The following is an 18,934-nucleotide window of genomic DNA, read 5'->3' as shown; positions in this document are numbered from 1 at the left end:
TTCATCACTAACACAAGTGCGAAAAGTGGTTTTCCACACAAATACAAGTGCAAAAGTGGTTTCCTGCACCAACACAAGTGCGAAAAGTGGTTTTTCAACACTAACACAAGTGCGAAAAGTGGTTTTTCAACACTATCACAAGTGCAAAAAGTGTTTTTTCCACATTAATACAAGTGCAAAAGTGGTTTCCTGCACCAAAACAAGTGCGAAAAGTGGTTTTTCAACACTAACACAAGTGCGAAAAGTGGTTTTTCAACACTAACACAGGTGCGAAAAGTGGTTTTTCCACACTAATACAAGTGCAAAAGTGGTTTCCTGCACCAACACAAGTACGAAAAGTGGTTTTTCAACACTAACACAAGTGCGAAAAGTGGTTTTTCAACACTATCACACGTGCAAAAAGTGTTTTTTCCACACTAATACAAGTGCAAAAGTGGTTTCCTGCACCAACACAAGTGCGAAAAGTGGTTTTTCAACACTAACACAAGTGCGAAAAGTGGTTTTTCAACACTAACACAAGTGCGAAAAGTGGTTTTTCAACACTAACACAAGTGCGAAAAGTGGTTTTTCCACACTAATACAAGTGCAAAAGTGGTTTCCTGCACCAACACAAGTGCGAAAAGTGGTTTTTCAACACTAACACAAGTGCGAAAAGTGGTTTTTCAACACTAACACAAGTGCGAAAAGTGTTTTTTCCACACTAATACAAGTGCAAAAGTGGTTTCCTGCACCAACACAAGTGCGAAAAGTGGTTTTTCAACACTAACACAAGTGCGAAAAGTGGTTTTTCAACACTAACACAAGTGCGAAAAGTGGTTTTTCAACACTAACACAAGTGCGAAAAGTGGTTTTCCACACTAATGCAAGTGCAAAAGTGGTTTCCTGCACCAACACAAGTGCGAAAAGTGGTTTTTCAACACTAACACAAGTGCAAAAAGTGGTTTTTCAACACTATCACAAGTGCAAAAAGTGTTTTTTCCACACTAATACAAGTGCAAAAGTGGTTTCCTGCACCAACACAAGTGCGAAAAGTGGTTTTTCAACACTAACACAAGTGCGAAATGTGGTTTTTCAACACTAACACAAGTGCGAACAGTGTTTTTTCCACACTAATACAAGTGCAAAAGTGGTTTCCTGCACCAACACAGTGCGAAAAGTGGTTTTTCAACACTAACACAAGTGCGAAAAGTGGTTTTTCAACACTAACATAAGTGCGAAAAGTGGTTTTTCAACACTAACACAAGTGCGAAAAGTGGTTTTTCAACACAAACACAAGTTGGAAAAGTGGTTTTTCCACACTAATACAAGTGCAAAAGTGGTTTCCTGCACCAACACAAGTGCGAAAAGTGGTTTTTCAACAATAACACAAGTGCGAAAAGTGGTTTTTCAACACTAACACAAGTGCGAAAAGTGGGTTTTCATCACTAACACAAGTGCGAAAAGTGGTTTTTCCACACAAATACAAGTGCAAAAGTGGTTTCCTGCACCAACACAAGTGCGAAAAGTGGTTCTTCAACACTAACACAAGTGCGAAAAGTGGTTCTTCAACACTATCACAAGTGCAAAAAGTGTTTTTTCCACATTAATACAAGTGCAAAAGTGGTTTCCTGCACCAAAACAAGTGCGAAAAGTGGTTTTTCAACACTAACACAAGTGCGAAAAGTGGTTTTTCAACACTAACACAGGTGCGAAAAGTGGTTTTTCCACACTAATACAAGTGCAAAAGTGGTTTCCTGCACCAACACAAGTACGAAAAGTGGTTTTTCAACACTAACACAAGTGCGAAAAGTGGTTTTTCAACACTATCACACGTGCAAAAAGTGTTTTTTCCACACTAATACAAGTGCAAAAGTGGTTTCCTGCACCAACGCAAGTGCGAAAAGTGGTTTTTCAACACTAACACAAGTGCGAAAAGTGGTTTTTCAACACTATCACAAGTGCAAAAAGTGTTTTTTCCACACTAATACAAGTGCAAAAGTGGTTTCCTGCACCAACACAAGTGCGAAAAGTGGTTTTTCAACACTAACACAAGTGTGAAAAGTGGTTTTTCAACAATATCACAAGTGCAAAAAGTGTTTTTTCCACACTAATGCAAGTGCAAAAGTGGTTTCCTGCACCAACGCAAGTCCGAAAAGTGGTTTTTCAACACTAATACAAGTGCGAAAAGTGGTTTTTCAACATTATCACAAGTGCAAAAAGTGTTTTTTCCACACTAATACAAGTGCAAAAGTGGTTTCCTGCACCAACAGAAGTGCGAAAAGTGGTTTTTCAACACTAACACAAGTGTGAACAGTGGTTTTTCAACACTATCACAAGTGCAAAAAGTGTTTTTTCCACACTAATACAAGTGCAAAAGTGGTTTCCTGCACCAACACAAGTGCGAAAAGTCGTTTTTCAACACTAACACAAGTGCGAAAAGTGGTTTTTCAACACTATCACAAGTGCGAAAAGTGTTTTTTCCACACTAATACAAGTGCAAAAGTGGTTTCCTGCACCAACACAAGTGCAAAAAGTGTTTTTTCAACACCAACACAAGTGCGAAAAGTGGTTTTTCAACACTAACACAAGTGTGAAAAGTGGTTTTTCAACACTAACACAAGTGCGAAAAGTGTTTTTTCCACACTAATACAAGTGCAAAAGTGGTTTCCAGCACCAACACAAGTGAGAAAAGTGGTGTTTCAACACTATCACAAGTGCAAAAAGTATTTTTTCAACACCAACACAAGTGAGAAAAGTGGTTTTTCAACACTAACACAAGTGCAAAAAGTGTTTTTTCAACACCAACACAAGTGCGAAAAGTGTTTTTTCCACACTAATACAAGTGCAACAGTGGTTTCCTGCACCAACACAAGTGCGAAAAGTGGTTTTTCAACACTAACACAAGTGCGAAAAGTGGTTTTTCAACACTAACACAAGTGCGAAAAGTGTTTTTTCCACACTAATACAAGTGCAACAGTGGTTTCCTGCACCAACACAAGTGCGAAAAGTCGTTTTTCAACACTAACACAAGTGCGAAAAGTGGTTTTTCAACACTAAAACAAGTGCGAAAAGTGGTTTTTCAACACTAACACAAGTGCGAAAAGTGGTTTTTCAACACTAACACAAGTGCGAAAAGTGGTTTTTCAACACTAACACAAGTGCGAAAAGTGGTTTTTCCACACTAATACAAGTGCAAAAGTGGTTTCCTGCACCAACACAAGTGCGAAAAGTGGTTTTTCAACAATAACACAAGTGCGAAAAGTGGTTTTTCATCACTAACACAAGTGCGAAAAGTGGTTTTTCCACACAAATACAAGTGCAAAAGTGGTTTCCTGCACCAACACAAGTGCGAAAAGTGGTTTTTCAACAATAACACAAGTGCGAAAAGTGGTTTTTCAACACTAAAACAAGTGCGAAAAGTGGTTTTTCAACACTAACACAAGTGCGAAAAGTGGTTTTTCAACACTAACACAAGTGCGAAAAGTGGTTTTTCAACACTAACACAAGTGCGAAAAGTGGTTTTTCCACACTAATACAAGTGCAAAAGTGGTTTCCTGCACCAACACAAGTGCGAAAAGTGGTTTTTCAACAATAACACAAGTGCGAAAAGTGGTTTTTCAACACTAACACAAGTGCGAAAAGTGGTTTTTCAACACTATCACACGTGCAAAAAGTGTTTTTTGCACACTAATACAAGTGCAAAAGTGGTTTCCTGCACCAACACAAGTGCGAAAAGTGGTTTTTCAACACTAACACAAGTGCGAAAAGTGGTTTTTCAACACTAACACAAGTGCGAAAAGTGGTTTTTCAACACTAACACAAGTGCGAAAAGTGGTTTTTCCACACTAATACAAGTGCAAAAGTGGTTTCCTGCACCAACACAAGTGCGAAAAGTGGTTTTTCAACACTAACACAAGTGCGAAAAGTGGTTTTTCAACACTAACACAAGTGCGAAAAGTGTTTTTTCCACACTAATACAAGTGCAAAAGTGGTTTCCTGCACCAACACAAGTGCGAAAAGTGGTTTTTCAACACTAACACAAGTGCGAAAAGTGGTTTTTCAACACTAACACAAGTGCGAAAAGTGGTTTTTCAACACTAACACAAGTGCGAAAAGTGGTTTTTCCACACTAATGCAAGTGCAAAAGTGGTTTCCTGCACCAACACAAGTGCGAAAAGTGGTTTTTCAACACTAACACAAGTGCAAAAAGTGGTTTTTCAACACTATCACAAGTGCAAAAAGTGTTTTTTCCACACTAATACAAGTGCAAAAGTGGTTTCCTGCACCAACACAAGTGCGAAAAGTGGTTTTTCAACACTAACACAAGTGCGAAATGTGGTTTTTCAACACTAACACAAGTGCGAACAGTGTTTTTTCCACACTAATACAAGTGCAAAAGTGGTTTCCTGCACCAACACAAGTGCGAAAAGTGGTTTTTCAACACTAACACAAGTGCGAAAAGTGGTTTTTCAACACTAACATAAGTGCGAAAAGTGGTTTTTCAACACTAACACAAGTGCGAAAAGTGGTTTTTCAACACAAACACAAGTTGGAAAAGTGGTTTTTCCACACGAATACAAGTGCAAAAGTGGTTTCCTGCACCAACACAAGTGCGAAAAGTGGTTTTTCAACACTACACAAGTGCGAAAAGTGGTTTTTCCACACGAATACAAGTGCAAAAGTGGTTTCCTGCACCAACACAAGTGCGAAAAGTGGTTTTTCAACACTAACACAAGTGCGAAAAGTGGTTTTCCAACACTAATACAAGTACAAAAGTGGTTTCCTGCACCAACACAAGTGCGAAAAGTGGTTTTTCAACACTAACACAAGTGCGAAAAGTGGTTTTTCAACACTAACACAAGTGCGAAAAGTGGATTTTCAACACTAACACAAGTGCGAAAAGTGGTTTTTCCACACTAATGCAAGTGCAAAAGTGGTTTCCTGCACCAACGCAAGTCCGAAAAGTGTTTTTTCAACACTAAAACAAGTGCGAAAAGTGGTTTTTCAACACTATCACAAGTGCAAAAAGTGTTTTTTCTACACTAATACAAGTGCAAAAGTGGTTTCCTGCACCAACACAAGTGCGAAAAGTGGTTTTTCAACACTAACACAAGTGCGAAAAGTGGTTTTTCAACACTAACACAAGTGCGAAAAGTGGTTTTTCCACACTAATACAAGTGCAAAAGTGGTTTCCTGCACCAACACAAGTGTGAAAAGTGGTTTTTCAACACTAACACAAGTGCGAAAAGTGGTTTTTCAACACTAACACAAGTGCGAAAAGTGGTTTTCCACACTAATACAAGTGCAAAAGTGGTTTCCTGCACCAACGCAAGTGCGAAAAGTGGTTTTTCAACACTAACACAAGTGCGAAAAGTGGTTTTTCAACACTATCACAAGTGCAAAAAGTGTTTTTTCCACACTAATACAAGTGCAAAAGTGGTTTCCTGCACCAACACAAGTGCGAAAAGTGGTTTTTCAACACTAACACAAGTGTGAAAAGTGGTTTTTCAACAATATCACAAGTGCAAAAAGTGTTTTTTCCACACTAATGCAAGTGCAAAAGTGGTTTCCTGCACCAACGCAAGTCCAAAAAGTGGTTTTTCTACACTAATACAAGTGCGAAAAGTGGTTTTTCAACATTATCACAAGTGCAAAAAGTGTTTTTTCCACACTAATACAAGTGCAAAAGTGGTTTCCTGCACCAACAGAAGTGCGAAAAGTGGTTTTTCAACACTAACACAAGTGTGAACAGTGGTTTTTCAACACTATCACAAGTGCAAAAAGTGTTTTTTCCACACTAATACAAGTGCAAAAGTGGTTTCCTGCACCAACACAAGTGCGAAAAGTCGTTTTTCAACACTAACACAAGTGCGAAAGGTGGTTTTTCAACACTAACACAAGTGCGAAAAGTGGTTTTTCAACACTATCACAAGTGCGAAAAGTGTTTTTTCCACACTAATACAAGTGCAAAAGTGGTTTCCTGCACCAACACAAGTGCAAAAAGTGTTTTTTCAACACCAACACAAGTGCGAAAAGTGGTTTTTCAACACTAACACAAGTGTGAAAAGTGGTTTTTCAACACTAACACAAGTGCGAAAAGTGTTTTTTCCACACTAATACAAGTGCAAAAGTGGTTTCCAGCACCAACACAACGTGAGAAAAGTGGTGTTTCAACACTATCACAAGTGCAAAAAGTGTTTTTTCAACACCAACAAAAGTGAGAAAAGTGTTTTTCAACACTAACACAAGTGCAAAAAGTGTTTTTTCAACACCAACACAAGTGCGAAAAGTGTTTTTTCCACACTAATACAAGTGCAACAGTGGTTTCCTGCACCAACACAAGTGCGAAAAGTGGTTTTTCAACACTAACACAAGTGCGAAAAGTGGTTTTTCAACACTAACACAAGTGCGAAAAGTGTTTTTTCCACACTAATACAAGTGCAACAGTGGTTTCCTGCACCAACACAAGTGCGAAAAGTCGTTTTTCAACACTAACACAAGTGCGAAAAGTGGTTTTTCAACACTAAAACAAGTGCGAAAAGTGCTTTTTCAACACTAACACAAGTGCGAAAAGTGGTTTTTCAACACTAACACAAGTGCGAAAAGTGGTTTTTCAACACTAACACAAGTGCGAAAAGTGGTTTTCCCACACTAATACAAGTGCAAAAGTGGTTTCCTGCACCAACACAAGTGCGAAAAGTGGTTTTTCAACAATAACACAAGTGCGAAAAGTGGTTTTTCAACACTAACACAAGTGCGGAAAGTGGGTTTTCATCACTAACACAAGTGCGAAAAGTGGTTTTCCACACAAATACAAGTGCAAAAGTGGTTTCCTGCACCAACACAAGTGCGAAAAGTGGTTTTTCAACACTAACACAAGTGCGAAAAGTGGTTTTTCAACACTATCACAAGTGCAAAAAGTGTTTTTTCCACATTAATACAAGTGCAAAAGTGGTTTCCTGCACCAAAACAAGTGCGAAAAGTGGTTTTTCAACACTAACACAAGTGCGAAAAGTGGTTTTTCAACACTAACACAGGTGCGAAAAGTGGTTTTTCCACACTAATACAAGTGCAAAAGTGGTTTCCTGCACCAACACAAGTACGAAAAGTGGTTTTTCAACACTAACACAAGTGCGAAAAGTGGTTTTTCAACACTATCACACGTGCAAAAAGTGTTTTTTCCACACTAATACAAGTGCAAAAGTGGTTTCCTGCACCAACACAAGTGCGAAAAGTGGTTTTTCAACACTAACACAAGTGCGAAAAGTGGTTTTTCAACACTAACACAAGTGCGAAAAGTGGTTTTTCAACACTAACACAAGTGCGAAAAGTGGTTTTTCCACACTAATACAAGTGCAAAAGTGGTTTCCTGCACCAACACAAGTGCGAAAAGTGGTTTTTCAACACTAACACAAGTGCGAAAAGTGGTTTTTCAACACTAACACAAGTGCGAAAAGTGTTTTTTCCACACTAATACAAGTGCAAAAGTGGTTTCCTGCACCAACACAAGTGCGAAAAGTGGTTTTTCAACACTAACACAAGTGCGAAAAGTGGTTTTTCAACACTAACACAAGTGCGAAAAGTGGTTTTTCAACACTAACACAAGTGCGAAAAGTGGTTTTCCACACTAATGCAAGTGCAAAAGTGGTTTCCTGCACCAACACAAGTGCGAAAAGTGGTTTTTCAACACTAACACAAGTGCAAAAAGTGGTTTTTCAACACTATCACAAGTGCAAAAAGTGTTTTTTCCACACTAATACAAGTGCAAAAGTGGTTTCCTGCACCAACACAAGTGCGAAAAGTGGTTTTTCAACACTAACACAAGTGCAAAATGTGGTTTTTCAACACTAACACAAGTGCGAACAGTGTTTTTTTCCACACTAATACAAGTGCAAAAGTGGTTTCCTGCACCAACACAGTGCGAAAAGTGGTTTTTCAACACTAACACAAGTGCGAAAAGTGGTTTTTCAACACTAACATAAGTGCGAAAAGTGGTTTTTCAACACTAACACAAGTGCGAAAAGTGGTTTTTCAACACAAACACAAGTTGGAAAAGTGGTTTTTCCACACTAATACAAGTGCAAAAGTGGTTTCCTGCACCAACACAAGTGCGAAAAGTGGTTTTTCAACAATAACACAAGTGCGAAAAGTGGTTTTTCAACACTAACACAAGTGCGAAAAGTGGGTTTTCATCACTAACACAAGTGCGAAAAGTGGTTTTTCCACACAAATACAAGTGCAAAAGTGGTTTCCTGCACCAACACAAGTGCGAAAAGTGGTTCTTCAACACTAACACAAGTGCGAAAAGTGGTTCTTCAACACTATCACAAGTGCAAAAAGTGTTTTTTCCACATTAATACAAGTGCAAAAGTGGTTTCCTGCACCAAAACAAGTGCGAAAAGTGGTTTTTCAACACTAACACAAGTGCGAAAAGTGGTTTTTCAACACTAACACAGGTGCGAAAAGTGGTTTTTCCACACTAATACAAGTGCAAAAGTGGTTTCCTGCACCAACACAAGTACGAAAAGTGGTTTTTCAACACTAACACAAGTGCGAAAAGTGGTTTTTCAACACTATCACACGTGCAAAAAGTGTTTTTTCCACACTAATACAAGTGCAAAAGTGGTTTCCTGCACCAACACAAGTGCGAAAAGTGGTTTTTCAACACTAACACAAGTGCGAAAAGTGGTTTTTCAACACTAACACAAGTGCGAAAAGTGGTTTTTCAACACTAACACAAGTGCGAAAAGTGGTTTTTCCACACTAATACAAGTGCAAAAGTGGTTTCCTGCACCAACACAAGTGCGAAAAGTGGTTTTTCAACACTAACACAAGTGCGAAAAGTGGTTTTTCAACACTAACACAAGTGCGAAAAGTGTTTTTTCCACACTAATACAAGTGCAAAAGTGGTTTCCTGCACCAACACAAGTGCGAAAAGTGGTTTTTCAACACTAACACAAGTGCGAAAAGTGGTTTTTCAACACTAACACAAGTGCGAAAAGTGGTTTTTCAACATTAACACAAGTGCGAAAAGTGGTTTTTCCACACTAATGCAAGTGCAAAAGTGGTTTCCTGCACCAACACAAGTGCGAAAAGTGGTTTTTCAACACTAACACAAGTGCAAAAAGTGGTTTTTCAACACTATCACAAGTGCAAAAAGTGTTTTTTCCACACTAATACAAGTGCAAAAGTGGTTTCCTGCACCAACACAAGTGCGAAAAGTGGTTTTTCAACACTAACACAAGTGCGAAATGTGGTTTTTCAACACTAACACAAGTGCGAACAGTGTTTTTTCCACACTAATACAAGTGCAAAAGTGGTTTCCTGCACCAACACAAGTGCGAAAAGTGGTTTTTCAACACTAACACAAGTGCGAAAAGTGGTTTTTCAACACTAACATAAGTGCGAAAAGTGGTTTTTCAACACTAACACAAGTGCGAAAAGTGGTTTTTCAACACAAACACAAGTTGGAAAAGTGGTTTTTCCACACGAATACAAGTGCAAAAGTGGTTTCCTGCACCAACACAAGTGCGAAAAGTGGTTTTTCAACACTAACACAAGTGCGAAAAGTGGTTTTTCAACACTAATACAAGTGCAAAAGTGGTTTCCTGCACCAACACAAGTGCGAAAAGTGGTTTTTCAACACTAACACAAGTGCGAAAAGTGGTTTTTCAACACTAACACAAGTGCGAAAAGTGGTTTTTCAACACTATCACAAGTGCAAAAAGTGTTTTTTCCACACTAATACAAGTGCAAAAGTGGTTTCCTGCACCAACACAAGTGTGAAAAGTGGTTTTTCAACACTAACACAAGTGCGAAAAGTGGTTTTTCAACACTAACACAAGTGCGAAAAGTGGTTTTTCAACACTAACCCAAGTGCGAAAAGTGGTTTTTCAACACTAACACAAGTGCGAAAAGTGGTTTTTCAACACTAACACAAGTGCGAAAAGTGGTTTTTCAACACTAACACAAGTGCGAGAAGTGTTTTTTTCCACACTAATACAAGTGCAAAAGTGGTTTCCTGCACCAACACAAGTGCGAAAAGTGGTTTTTCAACACTAACACAAGTGCGAAAAGTGGTTTTTCAACACTAACACAAGTGCGAAAAGCGTTTTTTCCACACTAATACAAGTGCAACAGTGGTTTCCTGCACCAACACAAGTGCGAAAAGTCGTTTTTCAACACTAACACAAGTGCGAAAAGTGGTTTTTCAACACTAAAACAAGTGCGAAAAGTGCTTTTTCAACACTAACACAAGTGCGAAAAGTGGTTTTTCAACACTAACACAAGTGCGAAAAGTGGTTTTTCAACACTAACACAAGTGCGAAAAGTGGTTTTTCCACACTAATACAAGTGCAAAAGTGGTTTCCTGCACCAACACAAGTGCGAAAAGTGGTTTTTCAACAATAACACAAGTGCGAAAAGTGGTTTTTCAACACTAACACAAGTGCGAAAAGTGGGTTTTCATCACTAACACAAGTGCGAAAAGTGGTTTTCCACACAAATACAAGTGCAAAAGTGGTTTCCTGCACCAACACAAGTGCGAAAAGTGGTTTTTCAACACTAACACAAGTGCGAAAAGTGGTTTTTCAACACTATCACAAGTGCAAAAAGTGTTTTTTCCACATTAATACAAGTGCAAAAGTGGTTTCCTGCACCAAAACAAGTGCGAAAAGTGGTTTTTCAACACTAACACAATTGCGAAAAGTGGTTTTTCAACACTAACACAGGTGCGAAAAGTGGTTTTTCCACACTAATACAAGTGCAAAAGTGGTTTCCTGCACCAACACAAGTGCGAAAAGTGGTTTTTCAACACTAACACAAGTGCGAAAAGTGGTTTTTCAACACTATCACACGTGCAAAAAGTGTTTTTTCCACACTAATACAAGTGCAAAAGTGGTTTCCTGCACCAACACAAGTGCGAAAAGTGGTTTTTCAACACTAACACAAGTGCGAAAAGTGGTTTTTCAACACTAACACAAGTGCGAAAAGTGGTTTTTCCACACTAATACAAGTGCGAAAAGTGGTTTTTCCACACTAATACAAGTGCAAAAGTGGTTTCCTGCACCAACACAAGTGCGAAAAGTGGTTTTTCAACACTAACACAAGTGCGAAAAGTGGTTTTTCAACACTAACACAAGTGCGAAAAGTGGTTTTTCAACACTAACACAAGTGCGAAAAGTGGTTTTTCAACACTAACACAAGTGCGAAAAGTGGTTTTTCCACACTAATACAAGTGCAAAAGTGGTTTCCTGCACCAACACAAGTGCGAAAAGTGGTTTTTCAACACTAACACAAGTGCGAAAAGTGGTTTTTCAACACTAACACAAGTGCGAAAAGTGGTTTTTCAACACTAACACAAGTGCGAAAAGTGTTTTTTCCACACTAATACAAGTGCAAAAGTGGTTTCCTGCACCAACACAAGTGCGAAAAGTGGTTTTTCAACACTAACACAAGTGCGAAAAGTGGTTTTTCAACACTAACACAAGTGCGAAAAGTGGTTTTTCAACACTAACACAAGTGCGAAAAGTGGTTTTTCCACACTAATGCAAGTGCAAAAGTGGTTTCCTGCACCAACACAAGTGCGAAAAGTGGTTTTTCAACACTAACACAAGTGCAAAAAGTGGTTTTTCAACACTATCACAAGTGCAAAAAGTGTTTTTTCCACACTAATACAAGTGCAAAAGTGGTTTCCTGCACCAACACAAGTGCGAAAAGTGGTTTTTCAACACTAACACAAGTGCGAAATGTGGTTTTTCAACACTAACACAAGTGCGAACAGTGTTTTTTCCACACTAATACAAGTGCAAAAGTGGTTTCCTGCACCAACACAAGTGCGAAAAGTGGTTTTTCAACACTAACACAAGTGCGAAAAGTGGTTTTTCAACACTAACATAAGTGCGAAAAGTGGTTTTTCAACACTAACACAAGTGCGAAAAGTGGTTTTTCAACACAAACACAAGTTGGAAAAGTGGTTTTTCCACACGAATACAAGTGCAAAAGTGGTTTCCTGCACCAACACAAGTGCGAAAAGTGGTTTTTCAACACTAACACAAGTGCGAAAAGTGGTTTTTCAACACTAATACAAGTGCAAAAGTGGTTTCCTGCACCAACACAAGTGCGAAAAGTGGTTTTTCAACACTAACACAAGTACGAAAAGTGGTTTTTCAACACTAACACAAGTGCGAAAAGTGGTTTTTCAACACTATCACAAGTGCAAAAAGTGTTTTTTCCACACTAATACAAGTGCAAACGTGGTTTCCTGCACCAACACAAGTGCGAAAAGTGGTTTTTCAACACTAACACAAGTGCGAAAAGTGGTTTTTCAACACTAACACAAGTGCGAAAAGTGGTTTTTCAACACTAACCCAAGTGCGAAAAGTGGTTTTTCAACACTAACACAAGTGCGAAAAGTGGTTTTTCAACACTAACACAAGTGCGAAAAGTGGTTTTTCAACACTAACACAAGTGCGAGAAGTGTTTTTTTCCACACTAATACAAGTGCAAAAGTGGTTTCCTGCACCAACACAAGTGCGAAAAGTGGTTTTTCAACACTAACACAAGTGCGAAAAGTGGTTTTTCAACACTAACACAAGTGCGAAAAGCGTTTTTTCCACACTAATACAAGTGCAACAGTGGTTTCCTGCACCAACACAAGTGCGAAAAGTCGTTTTTCAACACTAACACAAGTGCGAAAAGTGGTTTTTCAACACTAAAACAAGTGCGAAAAGTGCTTTTTCAACACTAACACAAGTGCGAAAAGTGGTTTTTCAACACTAACACAAGTGCGAAAAGTGGTTTTTCAACACTAACACAAGTGCGAAAAGTGGTTTTTCCACACTAATACAAGTGCAAAAGTGGTTTCCTGCACCAACACAAGTGCGAAAAGTGGTTTTTCAACAATAACACAAGTGCGAAAAGTGGTTTTTCAACACTAACACAAGTGCGAAAAGTGGGTTTTCATCACTAACACAAGTGCGAAAAGTGTTTTTTCCACACAAATACAAGTGCAAAAGTGGTTTCCTGCACCAACACAAGTGCGAAAAGTGGTTTTTCAACACTAACACAAGTGCGAAAAGTGGTTTTTCAACACTAACACAAGTGCGAAAAGTGGTTTTTCAACACTAACACAAGTGCGAAAAGTGGTTTTTCCACACTAATGCAAGTGCAAAAGTGGTTTCCTGCACCAACACAAGTGCGAAAAGTGGTTTTTCAACACTAACACAAGTGCAAAAAGTGGTTTTTCAACACTATCACAAGTGCAAAAAGTGTTTTTTCCACACTAATACAAGTGCAAAAGTGGTTTCCTGCACCAACACAAGTGCGAAAAGTGGTTTTTCAACACTAACACAAGTGCGAAATGTGGTTTTTCAACACTAACACAAGTGCGAACAGTGTTTTTTCCACACTAATACAAGTGCAAAAGTGGTTTCCTGCACCAACACAAGTGCGAAAAGTGGTTTTTCAACACTAACACAAGTGCGAAAAGTGGTTTTTCAACACTAACATAAGTGCGAAAAGTGGTTTTTCAACACTAACACAAGTGCGAAAAGTGGTTTTTCAACACAAACACAAGTTGGAAAAGTGGTTTTTCCACACGAATACAAGTGCAAAAGTGGTTTCCTGCACCAACACAAGTGCGAAAAGTGGTTTTTCAACACTAACACAAGTGCGAAAAGTGGTTTTTCAACACTAATACAAGTGCAAAAGTGGTTTCCTGCACCAACACAAGTGCGAAAAGTGGTTTTTCAACACTAACACAAGTGCGAAAAGTGGTTTTTCAACACTAACACAAGTGCGAAAAGTGGTTTTTCAACACTATCACAAGTGCAAAAAGTGTTTTTCCACACTAATACAAGTGCAAAAGTGGTTTCCTGCACCAACACAAGTGCGAAAAGTGGTTTTTCAACACTAACACAAGTGCGAAAAGTGGTTTTTCAACACTAACACAAGTGCGAAAAGTGGTTTTTCAACACTAACCCAAGTGCGAAAAGTGGTTTTTCAACACTAACACAAGTGCGAAAAGTGGTTTTTCAACACTAACACAAGTGCGAAAAGTGGTTTTTCAACACTAACACAAGTGCGAGAAGTGTTTTTTTCCACACTAATACAAGTGCAAAAGTGGTTTCCTGCACCAACACAAGTGCGAAAAGTGGTTTTTCAACACTAACACAAGTGCGAAAAGTGGTTTTTCAACACTAACACAAGTGCGAAAAGCGTTTTTTTCCACACTAATACAAGTGCAACAGTGGTTTCCTGCACCAACACAAGTGCGAAAAGTCGTTTTTCAACACTAACACAAGTGCGAAAAGTGGTTTTTCAACACTAAAACAAGTGCGAAAAGTGCTTTTTCAACACTAACACAAGTGCGAAAAGTGGTTTTTCAACACTAACACAAGTGCGAAAAGTGGTTTTTCAACACTAACACAAGTGCGAAAAGTGGTTTTTCCACACTAATACAAGTGCAAAAGTGGTTTCCTGCACCAACACAAGTGCGAAAAGTGGTTTTCAACAATAACACAAGTGCGAAAAGTGGTTTTTCAACACTAACACAAGTGCGAAAAGTGGGTTTTCATCACTAACACAAGTGCGAAAAGTGGTTTTTCCACACAAATACAAGTGCAAAAGTGGTTTCCTGCACCAACACAAGTGCGAAAAGTGGTTTTTCAACACTAACACAAGTGCGAAAAGTGGTTTTTCAACACTATCACAAGTGCAATAAGTGTTTTTTCCACATTAATACAAGTGCAAAAGTGGTTTCCTGCACCAAAACAAGTGCGAAAAGTGGTTTTTCAACACTAACACAATTGCGAAAAGTGGTTTTTCAACACTAACACAGGTGCGAAAAGTGGTTTTTCCACACTAATACAAGTGCAAAAGTGGTTTCCTGCACCAACACAAGTGCGAAAAGTGGTTTTTCAACACTAACACAAGTGCGAAAGTGGTTTTTCAACACTATCACACGTGCAAAAAGTGTTTTTTCCACACTAATACAAGTGCAAAAGTGGTTTCCTGCACCAACACAAGTGCGAAAAGTGGTTTTTCAACACTAACACAAGTGCGAAAAGTGGTTTTTCAACACTAACACAAGTGCGAAAAGTGGTTTTTCAACACTAACACAAGTGCGAAAAGTGGTTTTTCCACACTAATACAAGTGCAAAAGTGGTTTCCTGCACCAACACAAGTGCGAAAAGTGGTTTTTCAACACTAACACAAGTGCGAAAAGTGGTTTTTCAACACTAACACAAGTGCGAAAAGTGTTTTTTCCACACTAATACAAGTGCAAAAGTGGTTTCCTGCACCAACACAAGTGCGAAAAGTGGTTTTTCAACACTAACACAAGTGCGAAAAGTGGTTTTTCAACACTAACACAAGTGCGAAAAGTGGTTTTGCAACACTAACACAAGTGCGAAAAGTGGTTTTTCCACACTAATGCAAGTGCAAAAGTGGTTTCCTGCACCAACACAAGTGCGAAAAGTGGTTTTTCAACACTAACACAAGTGCAAAAAGTGGTTTTTCAACACTATCACAAGTGCAAAAAGTGTTTTTTCCACACTAATACAAGTGCAAAAGTGGTTTCCTGCACCAACACAAGTGCGAAAAGTGGTTTTTCAACACTAACACAAGTGCGAAATGTGGTTTTTCAACACTAACACAAGTGCGAACAGTGTTTTTTCCACACTAATACAAGTGCAAAAGTGGTTTCCTGCACCAACACAAGTGTGAAAAGTGGTTTTTCAACACTAACACAAGTGCGAAAAGTGGTTTTTCAACACTAACATAAGTGCGAAAAGTGGTTTTTCAACACTAACACAAGTGCGAAAAGTGGTTTTTCAACACAAACACAAGTTGGAAAAGTGGTTTTTCCACACGAATACAAGTGCAAAAGTGGTTTCCTGCACCAACACAAGTGCGAAAAGTGGTTTTTCAACACTAACACAAGTGCGAAAAGTGGTTTTTCAACACTAATACAAGTGCAAAAGTGGTTTCCTGCACCAACACAAGTGCGAAAAGTGGTTTTTCAACACTAACACAAGTGCGAAAAGTGGTTTTTCAACACTAACACAAGTGCTAAAAGTGGTTTTTCAACACTATCACAAGTGCAAAAGTGTTTTTTCCACACTAATACAAGTGCAAAAGTGGTTTCCTGCACCAACACAAGTGCGAAAAGTGGTTTTTCAACACTACACAAGTGCGAAAAGTGGTTTTTCAACACTAACACAAGTGCGAAAAGTGGTTTTTCAACACTAACACAAGTGCGAAAAGTGGTTTTTCAACACTAACACAAGTGCGAAAAGTGGTTTTTCAACACTAACACAAGTGCGAAAAGTGGTTTTTCAACACTAACACAAGTGCGAGAAGTGTTTTTTCCACACTAATACAAGTGCAAAAGTGGTTTCCTGCACCAACACAAGTGCGAAAAGTGGTTTTTCAACACTAACACAAGTGCGAAAAGTGGTTTTTCCACTCTAATACAAGTGCAAAAGTGGTTTCCTGCACCAACACAAGTGCGAAAAGTCGTTTTTCAACACTAACACAAGTGCGAAAAGTGGTTTTTCAACACTAACACAAGTGCGAAAAGTGGTTTTTCAACACTAACACAAGTGCAAAAAGTGGTTTTTCCACACTAATACAAGTGCAAAAGTGGTTTCCTGCACCAACACATGTGCAAAAAGTGGTTTTTCAACACTAACACAAGTGCGAAAAGTGGTTTTTCTACACTAACACAAGTGCGAAAAGTGTTTTTTCAACACTAACACAAGTGCGAAAAGTGGTTTTTCAACACTAACACAAGTGTGAAAAGTGGTTTTTCAACACTAACACAAGTGCGAAAAGTGGTTTTTCCACACGAATACAAGTGCAAAAGTGGTTTCCTGCACCAACACAAGTGCGAAAAGTGGTTTTTCAACACTAACACAAGTGCGAAAAGTGGTTTTTCAACACTATCACAAGTGCAAAAAGTGTTTTTGCCACACTAATACAAGTGCAAAAGTGGTTTCCTGCACCAACACAAGTGCGAAAAGTGTTTTTCAACACTAACACAAGTGCGAAAAGTGGTTTTTCAACACTAACACAAGTGCGAAAAGTGGTTTTTCCACACTAATACAAGTGCAAAAGTGGTTTCCTGCACCAACACAAGTGCGAAAAGTGGTTTTTCAACACTAACACAAGTGCGAAAAGTGGTTTTTCAACACTATCACAAGTGCAAAAAGTGTTTTTTCCACACTAATACAAGTGCAAAAGTGGTTTCCTGCACCAACACAAGTGCGAAAAGTGGTTTTTCAACACTAACACAAGTGCGAAAAGTGTTTTTTTCCACACTAATACAAGTGCAAAAGTGGTTTCCTGCACCAACACAAGTGCGAAAAGTGGTTTTTCAACACTAACACAAGTGCGAAAAGTGGATTTTCAACACTAACACAAGTGCGAAAAGTGGTTTTTCAACACTAACACAAGTGCGCGAAAAGTGGATTTTCAACACTAACACAAGTGCGAAAAGTGGTTTTTCCACACTAATGCAAGTGCAAAAGTGGTTTCCTGCACCAACGCAAGTCCGAAAAGTGTTTTTTCAACACTAAAAGAAGTGCGAAAAGTGGTTTTTCAACACTATCACAAGTGCAAAAAGTGTTTTTTCCACACTAATAGAAGTGCAAAAGTGGTTTCCTGCACCAACACAAGTGCGAAAAGTGGTTTTTCAACACTAACACAAGTGCGAAAAGTGGTTTTTCAACACTAACACAAGTGCGAAAAGTGGTTTTTCCACACTAATACAAGTGCAAAAGTGGTTTCCTGCACCAACACAAGTGTGAAAAGTGGTTTTTCAACACTAACACAAGTGCGAAAAGTGGTTTTTCAACACTAACACAAGTGCGAAAAGTGGTTTTCCACACTAATACAAGTGCAAAAGTGGTTTCCTGCACCAACGCAAGTGTGAAAAGTGTTTTTTCAACACTAACACAAGTGCGAAAAGTGGTTTTTCAACACTATCACAAGTGCAAAAAGTGTTTTTTCCACACTAATACAAGTGCAAAAGTGGTTTCCTGCACCAACACAAGTGCGAAAAGTGGTTTTTCAACACTAACACAAGTGCGAAAAGTGGTTTTTCAACACTAATACAAGTGCAAAAGTGGTTTCCTGCACCAACACAAGTGCGAAAAGTGGTTTTTCAACACTAACACAAGTGCGAAAAGTGGTTTTTCAACACTAACACAAGTGCGAAAAGTGGTTTTTCAACACTATCACAAGTGCAAAAAGTGTTTTTTCCACACTAATACAAGTGCAAAAGTGGTTTCCTGCACCAACACAAGTGCGAAAAGTGGTTTTTCAACACTAACACAAGTGCGAAAAGTGGTTTTTCAACACTAACACAAGTGCGAAAAGTGGTTTTTCAACACTAACCCAAGTGCGAAAAGTGGTTTTTCAACACTAACACAAGTGCGAAAAGTGGTTTTTCAACACTAACACAAGTGCGAAAAGTGGTTTTTCAACACTAACACAAGTGCGAGAAGTGTTTTTTTCCACACTAATACAAGTGCAAAAGTGGTTTCCTGCACCAACACAAGTGCGAAAAGTGGTTTTTCAACACTAACACAAGTGCGAAAAGTGGTTTTTCAACACTAACACAAGTGCGAAAAGCGTTTTTTCCACACTAATACAAGTGCAACAGTGGTTTCCTGCACCAACACAAGTGCGAAAAGTCGTTTTTCAACACTAACACAAGTGCGAAAAGTGGTTTTTCAACACTAAAACAAGTGCGAAAAGTGCTTTTTCAACACTAACACAAGTGCGAAAAGTGGTTTTTCAACACTAACACAAGTGCGAAAAGTGGTTTTTCAACACTAACACAAGTGCGAAAAGTGGTTTTTCCACACTAATACAAGTGCAAAAGTGGTTTCCTGCACCAACACAAGTGCGAAAAGTGGTTTTTCAACAATAACACAAGTGCGAAAAGTGG

This window comes from Myxine glutinosa, chromosome 9 (assembly GCF_964187855.1).
Source record: "Myxine glutinosa chromosome 9, kmMyxGlut1.1, whole genome shotgun sequence".
Taxonomy (NCBI): Eukaryota; Metazoa; Chordata; class Myxini; order Myxiniformes; family Myxinidae; genus Myxine; species Myxine glutinosa.
The sequence above is the reverse complement of the archived record's forward strand: the minus strand, read 5'-3'. Positions refer to the sequence as shown.